The 20059-nt window shown below is 35.2% G+C and overlaps 3 pseudogenes; all 3 read left to right on the top strand.

The window, feature by feature from the left end:
• Positions 1–3314: 3314 nt before the first annotated feature.
• On the top strand, positions 3315–3819 carry LOC147791464 (14 kDa proline-rich protein DC2.15 pseudogene; annotated as a pseudogene).
• A 7707-nt stretch (positions 3820–11526) lies between these two features.
• Positions 11527–11874, top strand: LOC147791463 (14 kDa proline-rich protein DC2.15 pseudogene; annotated as a pseudogene).
• A 7505-nt stretch (positions 11875–19379) lies between these two features.
• LOC147791462 (14 kDa proline-rich protein DC2.15 pseudogene) lies at positions 19380–19790 on the top strand (annotated as a pseudogene).
• The last annotated feature ends 269 nt before the right edge of the window (positions 19791–20059 follow it).

Genomic DNA, 20059 nt, shown 5'->3' with positions numbered 1-20059 from the left:
GAAGAGAGGGAGCAATGAAATCCTCTTTAATACTCTAGTTTGATAACAAGGAGACTTGAAGGGTAATAGAAGGGTTAGGAATAATTCTTCTACTATAGCCTTGTTAATAGAAATTACAACGATTATGGAAATAATCACCATTCATGACCCTCGGAAGTGGGCTTGAGAATCTATTAAAAGGAACTAAAATCAACCACAAAATTCAACAACTTATGTATTTAATCTCTCTTAGCCGAACCTTCCTCATTATAGTTGATTATCTCATAATTTTCTGTTTTTCGACAGCAGTAGCACTCTGTTTTAGTTTTGTTTAAATAGTTAAAATCTCCAACACCCATTTGAATGTTACCCAAAAACTCAATTTCCAGCGATAAAATTAATAAAAAAGATAGGTTCCCTGTGGAATCGATAATTTACTTATTACTTGGTACTTGTGATAGTGTATAATTGCACTTATTCTTGTGAATTTTACATCATTTTATTCTATACATCCACAAGCGATCAGCTATTCTTAGATATATTTATATTTTAAGTCTCACCTTTCTCCGGTAGAGTTGAAGCCTCAAGAAAAACAGCCCAATAAATAGTTCATACTCGTAATTGTGCTCCATACATTAAACCTATGATAATTAGCCAAACTATCAAGTTTGAATAGTTCATGACACTATGGGGTTCCGCTGACTTCCAAACGTCGTTACAGATTGCTTGATTAAAGGGTCCAGGCGAGCGCCCGGACGATTCACGCTCGCATGTGTTGGTCATGTGTAAAGGAAGTACTACACATCCAATTTGTTCGAGATTTGAGGTCACTCGTAGATGAGTTAGAGCTCGATCCCAAGAGCACGTTGCATGTGTTTGCATCAGCATGACCCCTACAGTGGGTCACTTACTGAGTATTCTTTGAAATACTCAAGCCGTATGCCACATATCATTTTTCAGGTAAAGAAAAAACGCCCATGTATGGACGACGACGACATCGGAAATAGATACTGTGGTACGTGCATAAGGTAGTTGCATGTTTAAATTCTTAGTCATAGGAGTATAGGACGCTTTTATTTCATTATTTAGATTATTCCATTTGTAATTATTTGTGTTAATTTTAAATTCCAACGTTATATTTTGAAACACGTAAGACCGACAATGTGTTCTAGTAGTTTGAAGTGTTCTGAATGTGTTTTAAATTTTTCGTTATTTATGATGAGTATCTAAGAGTTATATTCCGCATTTAAGAGATAAGCATGAGACTTGGTAGCGACTCTGAGTATGTAAAAATTTAGGATCGTTACATAAAACATTAACTTGAGACTAAAGAAGAAGCTAAACCTAAATGGGAATGAGTGAATAAAAAATAAAATACGAGGAATGCCAAACCGAATCAAATAAGTTAACAAATCAAAATTTGTTACCCATGCAGTATTAGAAAGCCATGACAAAGGGATGATCTTAGAGTCAAGGTCGAGGCCTAAGCCATCGAGGCTAGAAATAAGTCACTTAGGTTGAGGCCACCTTGGTCAGGTTGAGAAAATCTTGATGAATAGCTTTACTGAGTAAGCCTATGTCAAGGCAAACACCTTCATCCAAGTCTATGATGAATCTCTCTACCTTCTTTGTCTTCATGTAGACCAATTTCGAGGCTAGGCTAAGCTCATTCGCCTCCTGAATTCTTGGTATATTCCTATTGTTTTATACATGTGACCATGCTTAAGTAATACTCTTCTCATAATGTCGTGTGATTAAACCACCATTAGGACTGAGAAACATATTTGTGCAACATCCTACAACATGAACGATGCACAAGATACTTTATGGTCATCTAAACTCTTCAATAGATGAAATATCATCTCCATTATGAATCTATTCCTCCTTTCACTGACGTCATTCTGTTGAGGAGTGTATAGTGCTGTCAATTGATGTTCAATTCCAGCCTCTTCACAAAACCTGTTAAAAGTTTCTGAAGTGTACTCCTTGCCATTATCTGATCTTATAGTCTGAATCAAGCATGCACTTTCATTCTCAACTTTGGCTTTGAATTTCAAAATACGCCCGCTACTTCTGGCTTTTGCTTCAGCAAGAAGATCCAACACATTCTCGTTAGATCATAAATAAAAACAATGTAATAAAGATTACCATTTAATGAGGTTGTTCGTTGACGATCACAAAGATCAGTATGAACCAGCTGCAGTTTTTTCGAGGCTCTCCATTAATGTTTAGGAAATGGTTGCCTATGTTGCTCCCCAAAATTACAAGCACGGCAAAGAGGAATGTAATCATTAATGTCAGCGAGTCTTTTTACCAGCTTCTTTGACTGCATCTAAAGCAAACCTCAATGATGAAAGTGCCCAAGTCTTTTGTGCCAAATTTCAGTGGCACTAGCTCTTGATATAAAGGTCATCTTCTCTCTCTCCATCGGATTTAGAGCAAAGCTTTTTCCTTTCATTTTGACATTGTACAAGTCTTTGCCACTACATCTCTAATCAATCACTGCTTATTCGCAAACAACACTTTATAGCCTATATCGAAGTTTAATGGTCCAATTTATGTTTTAAAATTTATTTTTGGGATCTTAAATAAAAGTTTTTTTTTTTTTTTTTAGAGATCTTTTATCTTATAACCATTTTCATCTTAAGTAAACTTTAAAAGATTTTCAAAGCATGCATGTAATAACAATCTTAGTCTTGTCATGTTTTAGAAGTTGTACTATTATGTCATACTAACATCAATATATATCAAAATTCATTGTTAACATATATTTATCCGCTTTGGCTCATTATATATCGCCGCGAATTTTACAATTTACTAGGGAGAGGTTTCCACACACTTATAAAAAAAAAATGTTTCGTTACTCCTTCAAAATGACGTGGAATCTCATAGTTATATTTAAAAAAAAAAACCATATTATATTTGTAAAAATTGTTTGTGCTAAAAATAATCTCTAGATTATCATCTATTACCCACTTGTCTGGAATGGTTCTATCAAATATTATTTTCCAACCATACAAACCACAATAATTTATTTTAAAAAGTAGTTGATATCTTATTATCGAACATCACTTCGTCTAGTTTGTAGGCCATTTGACATTTTTATAATACTTTAAAAAAGACAAACTAATTAAAAACCCATCTCTCAAATCAATTCCTCAAAACTTAATAAAGTAACCGAAAGAGTTGGGTGTTTCATATCCAGCAATTTATAAGGAATTTTTGTTTTAAAATACAACAAATTCCCAAACCCCATTAATAAAAGCCCTAACTCTTCTCATAGTTCTTCACAAGCCATCTCACAAACCTACAAACCCTTCAATATCTCTCCACCAATGGCTTCTAAGCTCTCTTCGCCCATTGCCCTCCTCCTCCTCCTCAACCTCCTCTTCTTCACTATGGTCAGCTCCACCTATGTCCCTTGCCCACCGCCGCCACCCAAGCCCCACAAACCCACCCCGTCAAGGCAGCAACCATCACTCCCCAAGTGCCCCAGGGACACCCTTAAGCTTGGCGTCTGCGCCGACTTGCTGGACGATCTAGTGCACTTAGTGATCGGCTCACCACCAAAATCCCCATGCTGCACCCTAATCCAAGGCCTTGTTGACCTGGAAGCTGCTGTGTGCCTTTGCACTGCGGTGAAGGCCAGAGCCTTGGGTCTCAAGATTGACCTCTCAGTTTCCCTCAGCTTGCTTTTGAACTACTGTGGAAAGAAGGTTCCGTCCGGCTTCCAATGCCCTGTTTGAAACCAAATCCTTTCATTTCCGTTTCTTGTTTCTTCTTCAATTTTCCATTTCAATGTCGTGTTTAAATAATCAGTTTGGTCGTACGTCGTGTTATGATGGGTTAGGAAATCTTCTCAGAATTCCACTATCTTTTTATCGTTTCATTACAATGCAATGTAACATAATGGTACCTATTTTTTTTTTTTCAAATGAACAACGTTGTTCGTCTATTCTTGTGTCTTTTTACAAATTGGACGATGCATATGTTTGAAACCTCAAATCTTGTTTCACCTATGTCACTTGCATGAAATCATAATAAACCCTTAACTTCAAAATTTTAATGACGAAAAATTAAAGAGAGTAATATTAACACTCAAGATTTAAATGACAATGTTGATAAAAAATGTAGAGACCTCAATTTAATGAAAATATGGATATCAGTGTAACAGCCAAAGTACGCCGCTAGTAGATATTATCCGTTTGCAGGGATTATCTACTTTAGCCGTCAGCCTTACGGTTTTAAAACATGTTTGTTAGGGAGAGGTTTTCACATTCCTATAAAGAACGCCTCGTTCTCCTCTCCAACTAACGTGGGATCTCACAATCCACCCCCTTGGGGGCCAGCGTCTTTGTTGGCACACCGCTCGGTGTCTGGCTCTGATGCCATTTGTAATAGCCTAAGCTCACCGTTAGCAGGGATTATCTACTTTAGACCGTTACATATCGCCATTAGTCTCACAGTTTTAAAATGTGAATGTGAGAGATGTTTCCACATTACTTTAAGAAATGTTTCGTTCTCTTTTTCAACCGATGTGAGATCTCATAGTCCATGGGAACTTTTGAAAAATTTATGAGAATATTTAAACCGTCGTATAAGAATTTACTATTCTAAACGAGGAAGAGGGTTATTATTAATATTATGTGTTCATATTTTTATTAAATATAAGGTCAATTTTATACAATATGATTAAAAAGTGGATTTGGTGGACAATATTAGATATCGACATATTAATGAAAAAGAATACAATGGTCCGTGTCAATACTCTCGGTCACGGTCAATGAAAAGCAAATTGTAGAGATAATTGCTACATTTTTCTTTTTCTTTTCTTTATTTATTTACTTAATTATTTATAGAAACAACTTTAATTTTAATTTTGAAGAAGACGATGAATAATTCGTGGTTCACTAAGCTGGGCAATTAATTTTTTTTTTCTAATAATTATTTATTACAACCTTTTCATAATTTTTGAATTGTTACCCATTATACTTCATATTAATTAGATCATCATATGCCTCTTTTATCTCGAGTCGATGATAAGTATTTTAATATATTTAAAATTGTAAAATAGGTTTTTTTTATTATTATTAATTTAATTTATTAGTATTTTTGTTGTATATATTTTTTTTTTTCAAAATTATCTATTGATATTTACATTTCCATAAAATCGAGACTTCCATATTTTAAACATTAATGTTAAGTAACTAATTTTGATATCTAACATAAGGGCTATAACTTGAATAGAAAATGCAACTATCATACCTTCATTCTCATAGCCTATATAGTGACCCTACATGGTTGTCTTACCTTCATCTAAAAAAAATAGAACTTGGTTTGATAATTTAAAAAAATACTCAGTAAATAATCACACTATTGCGGTCGAAAAATGCAAATACATGCAACGATCTCTACTTTTCAATCTGGATAGAGTTGAATGTGTAATATTTCTCTACACATGCACACATAGATCCACCTAGCAGACTCGTATACGTATCCTCTAAGTCTACTTGTTGGGCTAGCTTAAACTCACGTTGGCAGAAGCTATGGAGGGAAAGGAGCGTGCATAATACCACGACGTACATGATATCGTAGTTTATGTAGTGTAATATATGGAGGTTCATGCATCATACAACATTAATATCACAACATAGTTCCATAACATGACATAATCATATTATAGTACATCTTGTATCATTGCATAAACATAACATAACACAAAACGCATCAAACAATCATGAAAAATTCGTCATTCGTACATCATACAAGTCATTCACTGCAACAAATACCATCTTTTATAGCTTTTTTGTATAATATTTTCTAAAATATGCTATAAATCAGAAAGAAAATAAAGGTTTTTTTTTTTTTTTTTTTTTTTTATTATTATTTTTTTAATGTTATCCCTAAAAACCTTATCACGGGTGCCAAAGCCTTCCTTTCTTTTTCTGTCATTTTCCCTCTAGACACCCATATTCCCTCAGACCCTAGGGCAATACCAAATCTCGCCTTCTTTCTCTCACGCAACAATCCATCCTTCTTTCTTTCGTGCTTCAAAATTTTTCCCTCAAGATCCATCCTTCTTTCTTTCGTCAAAATTTTTCTCTTATTTGCATCAAATTTCAAGATGGTGGCATTGAGAGGAGGCATACAGTTTATTGTTGATGCTTTGTCTATGAAAAACCCTATTCTCCTACCTCACTGCAAATTGAACAATCCAAGATGGAGGTTAGTTGTTTTTTTTTTCCCCTATTATCTTCTTTGTTGGCTCACTTTGTAAAGAATTTCATTGATAAATTATTCTAAGTGATTTGTCTCTGTATCTTCCTTTTTAATTTCTTTTTGAAGGATCGAACTACTACTAAATAATGTAGTTTTTCATTTACATTTAGTACACACTAATAAACTTTTGTGAGTTCAGTCCTTTGGTCTTTCATTAAGTAATGTACTTTACTTTTAAGTGTGTATTTTCCTAGCTGTAGAATTTTTCTTTGAATGTAGATTGGTGAGTTCTGTGATGTAGATGTAGTTGTTGTCTTGTGTTAAAAGGTTGAATATAGTTTTGTGAGTTAGATCAACGGAATAAAAACATAATACAAGAAACTATCTTTATTTTTCATTGTGTTGGTTCAATCAATACATGCCCAAATTGAGGAACCACATGAAGATTACAAACAAAAAAATAAGGCTAAGAGTACAAAGTAATTAAGTTTAGAGGAATTTGTTAATTCATAGGTTATTTCAAGCACATTCTACCGGTAGGAATGATTTATGTTAAAGGGTTACATATTCTGCAAGTATCAAGTAGTAGGAAGAAGTTTATACACGTATTATGGACTGCATATAAATTCCTTGAGCAAAATACCAATTGTATTATGTATGACTAAATTTTTGTGGCCTTTTCTCCTTCCTTGATTTTTTTTTTCCTTTGATATATTAGGTCTCCTTTTCTCCTTCCTTGTGTATAACTTATTAAATACATGATGGGCAAGATCACTCACTTTCACACAACAACAACAAGAACTTGTGTGGCCCTGTTGTTACTGTTACTGTTATTTTGCATTTAGGGCTTTCAACAACACATTCTTCTTCTTATTTGATGTTGAGGATTTCTTCAACTGAGATCTTAGATAAATTAGAAGATCAATTAGAAGAAGTTGTTCCTAATTAGAAGACCAGTTAGACTGATTTCGGTCTTTGACTTTTGTTTGCTAACTTGGAGTGACTAGGAGAAAGAATATTTGTAGATCCTTTAAAGACTACTTTTCTTTTTTCTCAAGAGAATTCATTAGTTTGTATGGTCATTTTCTTTGGTTAATAAGTTTTTTTTGGTTGGCCTTACTCGTCATGATATTAATTTTTTTTTTTAATGGTTCTGTTTGGTTTATCATATGAGGACAACACTTCATCAAAAAGGGCTATTTGAAAGGATTGGGTTTTATTACAAAGTTATGGTTTTCATCCAAGGGAATCAAAAAGCGTAATGCTCTTTCTTTCCTCGTAAACTTTGAGTGGACAATGCCCTCCCCTTTCAATTCTAATTGGAAGCTGTAATGCAAGTATTTGAACTAATGTTTCTATGCTCTGTTTTTAAGAAATGAAACGTGCTTACATATATAAGATGAACAATAATGTTCTATTCTCTTTTTTACTTTTATATGATATTTAGATTTTGTTGCTATTTTGCACTTCTCTTCGAATCACCTTATGTCAAACCTTTTGGTACTATTTTGCACTTCTCTTCGAATCACCTTATGTCAAACCTTTTGGTACTATTTTGCACTTCTCTTCGAATCACTGATATATATGCTTTGATAATGTTGCAGGATTCCTTGAAAGCACTAATTGGCAAGAAACAATGACCAATTTATCAATTGACATTGCCTAGAGTCGGCCACAAAGATGCAACTTAGGCTCTGATACCAAATTGATAAGGCAACCATAATCCTCAACCCAACGATCAAGTTTTTGTTGGAGCAAGGAAGCACTAATTGGCAAGCAACAACGAACAATTTATCAATTGACATTGCTAAAAGGGTGGAACATAGAAGACATTGATGTCGGTTCGAATACCTTTAGGATTGGTGTACTTGATTTCATCAAAATCAAAGATGTCACATACTGTGGATAGTGAGTTTTTGTTCTATTTATTGTGTATTGGGTGGGGAAGAACTTATTTGAAAATTGTGCTAGTGTAACGAGTCTGATATTCTTATATAGATCGAGTTGAATACATTATTTTGTAATGTGTTAGTAGATTATTAAATTTCAATTATATTTTTGTTATAGCATAAGATTAAATGTATAAATATAGCTTATTAAAAATGAATGATAGCATAAAATATAGTATAAATATAGCTTATTAAAAATGAATGATAGCATAATATTTTAGTTATGTTTACATATTTATAACTTTAACAAAAATGCTATAAAATGTTTTCATAGCATTGCATATAAGCTATATTTAGGTACTATATAATAACATTTATTATAGCTATACAAAAACGCTATAAAAAGTTCCAGACTTTTAATAACATGGGCTGTCACGACGTACGAAAAAACCTATAAAAGGTCTATGATAGCATTTTTCGGAAGCTATCTAATCCAATATTTGTTGTAGTGATTCAACCAAGCCAACATTAAAGCCATTTCGTAGGCGAAGTTATTAACGTATGGAAAATTAGAGTATCTTTGTTTAAGACCTACCTTGATCGGCACAAATGTGAGGATTGTTAAGCTATTCTTAGATATATTTATATTTTAAGTCTCTCCTTTCTACGGTAGAGTTGAAGCCTCAAGAAAAACAGCCCAATAAATAGTTCATACTCGCAATTGTGCTCCATACATTAAACCTATGATAATTACCCATACTATCAAGTTTGAATAGTTCATGACACTATGGGGTTCCGCTAACTTCCAGACGTCGTTACAGATAAGCTTGATTAGATGGTCCAGGCGAGCGCCCGGAGGATTTACGCTCGCACGTGTGGGTCATGTGTAAAGAAGTACTACACATCCAATTTGTTCGAGATTGGAGGTCACTCCTAGATGAGTTAGAGCTCGATCCCAAGAGTATGTTGCACGTGTTTGCATCAGCATGACCCCTACAGTGGGTCACTTACTGAGTATTCTTCGAAATACTCAAGCTGTGTGACAAATATCATTTTTCAGGTAAAGAGAAGACGCCCATGTACGGACGACGACGACATCGAAAATAGATACAGTGGCACGTGCATAAGGTAGTTGCATGTTTAAATTCTTAGTAATAGGAGTATAGGACGCTTTTATTTCATTATTTAGATTATTCCATTTGTAATTGTTTTGTTTTAATTTTAAATTCCTACGTTATATTTTGAAACACGTAAGACCGACAATGTGTTCTAGTAGTTTGAAGTGTTCTGAATGTGTTTTCAATTTTCCGTTATTTACGATGAGTATCTAAGAGCTATATTCCGCATTTAAGAGATAAGCATGAGACTTGGTAGCGACTCTGAGTATGTAAAAATTTAGGATCGTTACATAAAACATTAACTTGAGACTAAAGGAGAAGCTAAACCTTACTGGGAATGAGTGGATAAAAACTTCAAACCGAATCAAATAAGTTAACAAATAAAAATTTATTACCCATGCAGTATTAGAAAGCCATGACAAAGGGATGACCTTAGAGTCAAGGTCAAGGCCTAAGCCATCGAGGCTAGAAATAAGTCACGTAGGTTGAGGCCACCTTGGTCGAGTTGAGAAAATCTTAATGAATAGCTTTACTGAGTAAGCCTAGGTCGAGGCAAACACCTTCATCCAAGTCTACGATGAATCTCTCTACCTTCTCTGTCTTAATGTAGACCAATTTCGAGGCTAGGCTAAGCTCATTCGCCTCATGAATTCTTGGTGAATTCCTATTGTTTTATACATGTAGCCATGCTCAAGTAATACTCCTCTCATAATGTCGTGTGATTACACCACCATTATGACTGAGAAACACATTTGTGCATCATCCTAGAACATGAACGATGCACAAGATAGTTTATGGTCATCTAAACTCTTCAATTGATAAAATATCATCTCCATTATGAATCTTTTTCTCCTTTCACTGACGTCATTCTGTTGAGGAGTGTATAGTGCTATCAATTGATGTTCAATTCCAGCCTCTTCACAAAACCTGTTAAAAGTTTCTGAAGTGTACTCCTTGCCATTATCTGATCTTATAGTCTGAATCAAGCATGCACTTTCATTCTCAAATTTGGCTTTGAATTTCAAAATACGCCCGCTACTTCTGGCTTTTGCTTCAGCAAGAAGATCCAACACATTCTCGTTAGATCATAAATAAAAACAATGTAATAAAGATTACCATTTAATGAGGTTGTTCGTTGACGATCACAAAGATCAGTATGAACCAGCTGCAGTTTTTTCGAGGCTCTCCATGAATGTTTAGGAAAGGGTTGCCTATGTTGCTCCCCAAAATTACAAGCACGGCAAAGAGGAATGTAATCATTAATGTCAGCAAGTCTTTTTACAGCTTCTTTGACTACATCTAAAGCAAACCTCAATGATGAAAGTGCCAAAATGTTTTGTGCCAAATCTCAGTGGCACTAGCTCTTGATATAAAGGTCATCTGCTCTCTCTCCATCGGATTTAGAGCAAAGCTTTTTCCTTTCATTGTGACATTAAACAAATCTTTGCCACTACATCTCAAATCAATCACTGCTTGTTCGCAAACAACACTTTAAATAGAATATATCGAAGTTTAACGGTCCAATTTATGTTTTAAAATTCATTTTTGGGATCTAAATAAAAGCCTTTTTTTTTTCTTTTTTTAGAGATCTTTTATCTTATAACCATTTTAATCTTAAGTAAACTTTAAAAGATTTTCAAAGCATGCATGTAATAACAATCTTAGTCTTGTCATGTTTTGTCATGTTTTAGAAGTTGTACTGTTATGTCATACTAACATCAATATATATTAAAACTCATTGTTAACATATATTTATCCGCTTTGACTCATTATATATCGCCGCCAATTTATAATTTACTAGGGAGAGGTTTCCACACCCTTATAAAAAAAAAGATGTTTCGTTACTCCTTCAAAATGACGTGGAATCTCGTAGTTATATTTATAAAAAAACCATATTATATTAGTAAAAATTATTTGTTCTAAAAATAATCTCACTTTTCTGGAAGGGTTCTATCAAATATTATTTTCCAACCATACTAACCACAATAATTTATTTTCAAAAGTATTTGATATCTTATTATCGAACATAGTTTGTCTAGTTTGTAGGCCATTTGACATTTTTATAATACTCTAAAAAAAGACAAACTAATTAAAATCCCATCTCTCAAATCAATTACTCAAAACTTAATAAAGTAATTGAAGGAATTTTTGTTCTAAAATACAACAAATTCCCAAACCCCATTTATAAAAACCCTAACCCTTCTCATAATTCTTCACAAGCCATCCCACAAACCTACAAACCCTTCAATATCTCTCCACCAATGGCTTCCAAGCTCTCTTCACCCATTGCCCTCCTCCTCCTCAACCTCCTCTTCTTCACTATGGTCAGCTCCACCTATGTCCCTTGCCCACCGCCGCCACCCAAGCCCCACAAGCCCACCCCGTCAAGACAGCAACCATCACACCCCAAGTGCCCCAGGGACACACTCAAGCTTGGCGTCTGCGCCGACTTGCTGGACGATCTAGTGCACTTAGTGATCGGCTCACCACCAAAATCCTCATGCTGCACCCTAATCCAAGGCCTTGTTGACCTGGAAGCTGCTGTGTGCCTTTGCACTGCGGTGAAGGCCAGAGCCTTGGGTCTCAAGATTGACCTCTCAGTTTCCCTCAGCTTGCTTTTGAACTACTGTGGAAAGAAGGTTCCGTCCGGCTTCCAATGCCCCGCTTGAAACCAAATCCTTTCATTTTCGTTTCTTGTTTCTTCTTCAATTTTCCATTTCAATGTCGTGTTTAAATAATCAGTTTGGTCGTACTTCGTGTTATGATGGGTTTGAAAATCTTCTCAGAATTTCACCATCTTTTTAGAGTTTCATTACAATGCAATGTAACATAATGGTACGTAGTTTTTTTTTTTTTCAAATGAACAACGTTATTCGTCTATTCTTGTGTCTTATTATAAATTTGACGATGCATATGTTTGAAACCTCAAATCTTGTTTCACTTGTTTCACTTGCATGAAATCATAATAAACCAACTTCAAAATTTTCATGACGAAAAATTAAAGAGAGTAATATTAACACTCAAGTTTGAAAGGACAATGTTGTTGAAAAATGTCGAGACCTAAATTTATTGAAAATATGGATGTCAGTGTAACAGCCCAAGTACGCCGCTAGTAGATATTATCCGTTTGGAATCGTTATGTATCGCCGTCAGCCTTACGGTTTTAAAACATGTTTGTTAGGGAGAGGTTTTCACATTCCTATAAAGAACGCTTCGTTCTCCTCTCCAACTGACGTGGGATCTCACAATCCACCCCCTTGGGGGCCAGCGTCTTTGTTGGCACACCGCTCGGTGTCTGGCTCTGATGCCATTTGTAATAAATTAAGCTCACCGTTAGCAGGGATTATCTACTTTGGCCCGTTACGTATCGCCGTTAGTCTCACGGTTTTAAAATGTGTATGTGAGAGATGTTTCCACATTACTTTAAGAAATGTTTCGTTCGCTCTGATGCCATTTGTAATAGCCTAAGCTCACCGTTAGCAGGGATTATCTACTTTGTCCCGTTACGTATCGCCGTTAGTCTCACGGTTTTAAAATGTGTCTGTGAGAGATGTTTCCACATTACTTTAAGAAATGTTTCGTTCGCTCTGATGCCATTTGTAATAGCCTAAGCTCACCGTTAGCAGGGATTATCTACTTTGTCCCGTTACGTATCGCCGTTAGTCTCACGGTTTTAAAATGTGTCTGTGAGAGATGTTTCCACATTACTTTAAGAAATGTTTCGTTCTCTTTTTCAACCGACGTGAGATATCATAGTCCATGGGAACTTTTGAAAAATTTATGAGAATATTTAAACCGTCGTATAAGAATTTACAATTCTAAACGAGGAAGAGGGTTATTATTAATATTATGTATTTATATTTTAAGTCTCTCCTTTCTATGGTAGAGTTGAAGCCTCAAGAAAAACAGCCCAATAAATAGTTCATACTCGCAATTGTGCTCCATACATTAAACCTATGATAATTACCCATACTATCAAGTTTGAATAGTTCATGACACTATGGGGTTCCGCTAACTTCCAGACGTCCTTACAGATAAGCTTGATTAGATGGTCCAGGCGAGCGCCCGTAGGATTCACGCTCGCACGTGTGGGTCATGTGTAAAGAAGTACTACACATCCAATTTGTTCGATTTTGGAGGTCAGTCCTAGATGAGTTAGAGCTCGATCCCAAGATCATGTTGCACGTGTTTGCATCAGCATGACCCCTACAGTGGGTCACTTACTGAGTATTCTTCGAAATACTCAAGTCGTGTGCCAAATATCATTTTTCAGGTAAAGAGAAGACGCCCATGTACGGACGACGACGACATCGGAAATAGATACTGTAGCACGTGCATAAGGTAGTTGCATGTTTAAATTCTTAGTCATAGGAGTATAGGACGCTTTTATTTCATTATTTAGATTATTCCATTTGTAATTGTCTTGTTTTAATTTTAAATTCCGACGTTATATTTGAAACACGTAAGACCGACAATGTGTTCTAGTAGTTTGAAGTGTTCTGAATGTGTTTTAAATTTTCCGTTATTTATGACGAGTATCTAAGAGCTATATTCCGCATTTAAGAGATAAGCATGAGACTTGGTAGCGACTCTGAGTATGTAAAAATTTAGGATCGTTACATAAAACATTAACTTGAGACTAAAGGAGAAGCTAAACCTTAATGGGAATGAGTGAATAAAAACGCCAAGCCGAATCAAATAAGTTAACAAATCAAAATTTGTTACCCATGCAGTATTAGAAATTCAGGACAAAGGGATGATCTTAGAGTCAAGGTCGAGGCCTAAGCCATCGAGGCTAGAAATAAGTCACTTAGGTTGAGGCCACCTTGGTCGAGTTGAGAAAATCTTAATGAATAGCTTTACTGAGTAAGCCTAGGCCGAGGCAAACACCTTCATCCAAGTCTACGATGAATCTCTCTGCCTTCTTTGTCTTAATGTAGACCAATTTCGAGGCTAGGCTAAGCTCATTCGCCTCATGAATTCTTGGTGAATTCCTATTGTTTTATACATGTGGTCATGCTCAAGTAATACTCTTCTCATAATGTCGTGTGATTACACCACCATTAGGACTGAGAAACACATTTGTGCATCATCCTTGAACATGAACGATGCACAAGATACTTTATGGTCATCTAAACTCTTCAATAGATGAAATATCATCTCCATTATGAATCTATTCCTCCTTTCACTGACGTCATTCTGTTGAGGTGTGTATAGTGCTGTCAATTGATGTTCAATTCCAGCCTCTTCACAAAACCTGTTAAAAGTTTCTGAAGTGTACTCCTTGCCATTCTCTGATCTTATAGTCTGAATCAAGCATGCACTTTCATTCTCAACTCTGGCTTTGAATTTCAAAATACGCCCGCAAGTTCTGGCTGTTGCTTCAGCAAGAAGATCCAACACATTCTCGTTAGATCATAAATAAAAACAATGTAATAAAGATTACCATTTAATGATGTTGTTCGTTGACGACCACAAAGATCAGTATGAACCAGCTGCAGTTTTTTCGAGGCTCTCCATGAATGTTTAGGAAAGGGTTGCCTATGTTGCTCCCCAAAATTACAAGCACGGCAAAGAGGAATGTAATCATTAATGTCAGCGAGTCTTTTTACCAGCTTCTTTGACTGCATCTAAAGCAAACCTCAATGATGAAAGTGCCCAAGTCTTTTGTGCCAAAACTCAGTGGCACTAGCTCTTGATATAAAGGTCATCTGCTCTCTCTCCATCGGATTTAGAGCAAAGCTTTTTCCTTTCATTTTGACATTGAACAAGTCTTTTGATATGAATCCAACAACTGATCACGTGCATGTACCCGAAAGACCGATTACAAGAAGCAAGGTTAAGAAGATTCAAGAGGCCTATACATTGCATCTTCAAAAGCTAGCTAGTGTACCGGTTGAAACAAAAACTTTTGAGCCCAAAAATCTTTATAGCATTAGTATATCAAATCAAGAAGATAATTGAGTGACTGATATTGGAAAGTAATTAGAAGACTTGCCTTTCGTAGTTGAATTACCAATTAAGGAAATTATTAATGTCTTATTTTCTTCCTTTTATATTTAATAGCATTTATTAATAGTTTGTATGAATTGCCTTATATTCTTCGATTTTTATTTAATAGCATTTATTAGCATTTATTAGTGGTTGGTGGCTGAACTTTATTTTGTTAGGGTTATCTTCTAGGCCTATTTAAAGGCACGTAATATTCATGTTTGGGGGATTTTGTTGAATACAGAAAAAACCTTTGTGTTTTGTTGATACCCTTTTGGTGTTATTCTTTTTCATACCTTGCTTTAGGTTTGATGTTTAAACCGATTCATTGAATTAGTTTTGATCAAGCTAATTCTGGAGTGAATTGTCTTGATATCTAAGAGTGTCCATCATAGATTCCAAGTTCGATCTAAGAGTCATTCAGCTTCTAACCAGCTCTTGGTTGGAATCAATCCGTTAAGTTAGCTTTGTCTGTGAGCGTTTTGCAAGGATTCTGGAAGGACCTCTAGCTTTGCAAAAATCAGCATTGTAGGCGCTTATCATTTGGTATCAGAGCATTTTGTCGACGTTCTTTGGCCGCTCTAGAGGTGAAATATTTTTATTGTTATTTTTTTGAATCAATTTTTTTGTCTCTCTTAGATGATCGAAAAAAAAAAAAAAAAAAAAAACCAGCCTTTACATTCTTGACCTATAACCAAAAGCCTACCTTTGAGTATTAAACACGAGTGTCCCTGAGTGAAATTTTTGTGAGAAGTGTGGAGAGGCCCCTTAATAACAAAATGTCACATAATGGAGAAGGAGTACCACCAATACCAGATCTTAATACAACTATTCTTCAAGCAATTCAAGTTATGATGCAAATGATGATGGAAGATAGACAAGAAAGAAGGGCGCAACAACAAAGACAAGAACGAACATGAGAAGAAGATGAAGATATAGTAGTACAAGAAAGACAAGTTGTTGAAGGAAGATGGAGAGGAAGAAATAACCATGCAACTATTATGCAACCTAGAAGGATGGAAAGAGTACATGAAGATAGAGATGGAGGAGTTAAACTCAAAATCCCACCATTTTGTGGAACAGCAGATTCTGAGGCATACTTGCAATGGGAAAGAAAGATAGAGCATGTGTTTGATTGCAACACCTATAGTGAAAATAAGAAGATGAGACTTGCTATTGCCGAATTTACCAATCATGCTGGTGATTAGTACCAACATCTCAAATCCGAGAGAAGAAGAAAAGAGGAGGATCCAATAGAGACATGGGAAGAACTTAAAGAAGCCATGAGAAAAAGGTATGTTCCAAAACATTATGAAAGAAATTTGAAAACTAAATTGCAAGGTTTGAGGCAAGGAACAAAAAGTGTGGCGGAATATTATCAAGAGAGGGAAACTATGATGGAAAGAGCAAATGTTAGAGAAGAAGAAGAAGATACCATGTCTAGATTCCTTGGAGGTTTGAATCGAGAAATTGCTCATCTTGTTGACAGAAATCCACCACCATATCTGGAAGACATGTATCATTATGCTCTCAAAATTGAAGGCCAATTGAAGGAAGAAAAAGAGCATTAAAAAAGGTACACATCACGAACTAACACCTTTTCAAATTCTAACACTTGGAACAAGGATAGTTTTGTGAATAGAAATGAATCAATGTCACCAAAAGAAAAGTTTGTAGCTGCTAAAAGAGTGGAAGCTGAGAGTTCCAATGGTAAAAAGAATGAAGCTTCAAAGACGGTAAAGGAGAAGTCTAGTTCTATTCAATGTTGGAAGTGTAAAGGGTTTGGACACATGAGCAAAGAGTGTGTTAATAAAAATGTTATGGTGATAAGGAATGGTATACTTAATTCAGATGATGAATGTGAGGATCATGATTCACAGCTTGTTGAAGAAATCGCAGCATATGATGATGAGTATGTTGAAGAAGGTAATTCCATATCTTTGATCACAAGAAGGGTACTCAATTTTTAAATCAAGGAAGAGAAATTTGAAGATCAAAGGGAAAACTTGTTCCACACAAGATGTTTGATCAAAGGAAACCCATGCAGCTTAGTGATTGATAGTGGAAGTTGCACAAATGTGGTAAGCAGCTTCCTTGTAAAAAGACTTCAACTTTCTGTCCATCCCCATCCAAAACCATACAAACTTCATTGGTTAACAAACAAATAAGAAATTAAGGTGAACTCCCAAGCTCTTATTTCTTTTACTCTTGGAAGATATAAAGATGAAGTTCTTTGTGATGTCGTACCAATACATGCGGGGGACATCTTATTCGGCCGACCTTGGCAATATGATAGAAAGGTAACATTTGATGGTTTGATGAACAAGTATACTTTTACTTTGTGTGGGAAGAAATTTACTTTACTTCCATTGTCTCCATATGAAGTACATTGTGACCAACTGAAATTAGAGAAGAAAAGAAAAGAATTTGAAGAACAACAGTGGAGAGAAGAAACTAAGGTAAAGGTGAGAAAAAAAAAAAAAAGTGGAAAAAAAAAACAATATTCAGTTCTTGTCCGGAAAGAACGAAGAATTTGATTTGAGGACAAATCCTTTTAAAGAAAGGGGGGATGATATGAATCTAACAACTGATCACGTGCATCTACCCGAAGGACCGATTACAAGAAGCAAGGTTAAGAAGATTCAAGAGGCCTACACATTGCATCTTCAAAAGCTAGCTAGTGTACCGGTTGAAACAAAGAATTTTGAGCCCAAAAATCTTTATAGCATTAACATATCAAATCAAGAAGATAATGGAGTGGCTGATATTGGAAAGTAATTAGAAGACTTGCCTTTCGTAGTTGAATTACCAATTAAGGAAATTATTAATGCCTTATTTACTTCATTTTATATTTAAAAGCATTTATTAATAGTCTGTATGAATTGCCTTATATTCTTCAATTTGTATTTAATAGCATTTATTAGCATTTATTAGTGGTTGTGGCTGAAATTTATTTTGTTAGGGTTATCTTCTAGGCCTATTTAAAGGCATGTAATATTTATGTTTGGAGGATTTTGTTGAATACAGAAAAAACCTTTGTGTTTTCTTGATACCCTCTTGGTGTTATTCTTTTTCATACCTTGCTTTAGGTTTGATGTTTAAACCGATTCATTGAATTAGTTTTGATCAAGCTAATTCTGGAGTGAATTGTCTTGGTATCTAAGAGTGACCATCATAGATTCCAAGTTCGATCTAAGAGTCATTCATCTTCTAACCAGCTCTTGGTTGGAATCAATTCGTTAAGTTAGCTTTCTTTGTGAGCGTTTTGCAAGGATTCTAGAAGGACCTCTAGCTTTGCAAAAATCAACATTGTAGGTGCTTATCATCTTTGCCACTACATCTCTAATCAATCATTGCTTATTCGCAAACAACACTTTATAGCAAGTTTAACGGTCCAATTTATGTTTTAAAATTCACTCTTGGGATCCTAAATAAAAGTCTATTTTTTTTTTTTTTTTCTTAGAGATCTTTTATCTTATAGCCATTTTCATCTTAAGTAAACTTTAAAAGATTTTCAAAGCATGCATGTAATAACAATCTTAGTCTTGTCATGTTTTAGAAGTTGTACTGTTATGTCATACTAACATCAATATATATCAAAACTCATTGTTAACATATATTTATCTGCTTTGACTCATTATATATCGCCGCCAATTTTACAATTTACTAGGGAGAGGTTTCCACACCCTTATAAAAAAAAATGTTTCGTTACTCCTTCAAAATGACGTGGAATCTCATAGTTATATTTAAAAAAAAAAACCATATTATATTTGTAAAAATTATTTGTGCTAAAAATAATCTCTAGATTATCATCTATTACCCACTTGTCTGGAATGGTTCTATCAAATATTATTTTTCAACCATACAAACCACAATAATTTATTTTAAAAAGTATTTGATATCTTATTATCGAACATCACTTCGTCTAGTTTGTAGGCCATTTGACATTTTTATAATACTTTAAAAAAGACAAACTAATTAAAAACCCATCTCTCAAATCAATTCCTTAAAACTTAATAAAGTAACTGAAAGAGTTAGGTGTTTCATATCCAGCAATTTATAAGGAATTTTTGTTTTAAAATACAACAAATTCCCAAACCCCATTAATAAAAGCCCTAACTCTTCTCATAGTTCTTCACAAGCCATCTCACAAACCTACAAACCCTTCAATATCTCTCCACCAATGGCTTCTAAGCTCTCTTCGCCCATTGCCCTCCTCCTCCTCCTCAACCTCCTCTTCTTCACTATGGTCAGCTCCACCTATGTCCCTTGCCCACCGCCGCCACCCAATTCCCACAAGCCCACCCCGTCAAGGCAGAAACCATCACTCCCCAAGTGCCCCAGGGACACCCTTAAGCTTGGCGTCTGCGCTGACTTGCTGGAAGATATAGTGCACTTAGTGATCGGCTCACCACCAAAATCCCCATGCTGCACCCTAATCCAAGGCCTTGTTGACCTGGAAGCTGCTGTGTGCCTTTGCACTGCGGTGAAGGCCAGAGCCTTGGGTCTCAACATTGACCTCTCAGTTTCCCTCAGCTTGCTTTTGAACTACTGTGGAAAGAAGGTTCCGTCCGGCTTCCAATGCCCTGTTTGAAACCAAATCCTTTCATTTTCGTTTCTTGTTTCTTCTTCAATTTTCCATTTCAATGTCGTGTTTAAATAATCAGTTTGGTCGTACGTCGTGTTATGATGGGTTAGGAAATCTTCTCAGAATTCCACCATCTTTTTATCGTTTCATTACAATGCAATGTAACATAATGGTACGTATTTTTTTTTTTCAAATGAACAACGTTGTTCGTCTATTCTTGTGTCTTTTTACAAATTGGACGATCCATATGTTTGAAACCTCAAATCTTGTTTCAC

This window comes from Cucurbita pepo, chromosome 8 (genome assembly GCF_057944985.1).
Source record: "Cucurbita pepo subsp. pepo isolate OVF chromosome 8, ASM5794498v1, whole genome shotgun sequence".
NCBI lineage: Eukaryota > Viridiplantae > Streptophyta > Magnoliopsida > Cucurbitales > Cucurbitaceae > Cucurbita > Cucurbita pepo.
Note: the sequence above shows the minus strand (reverse complement) of the source record. Positions and strands in the feature narration are given on the sequence as shown.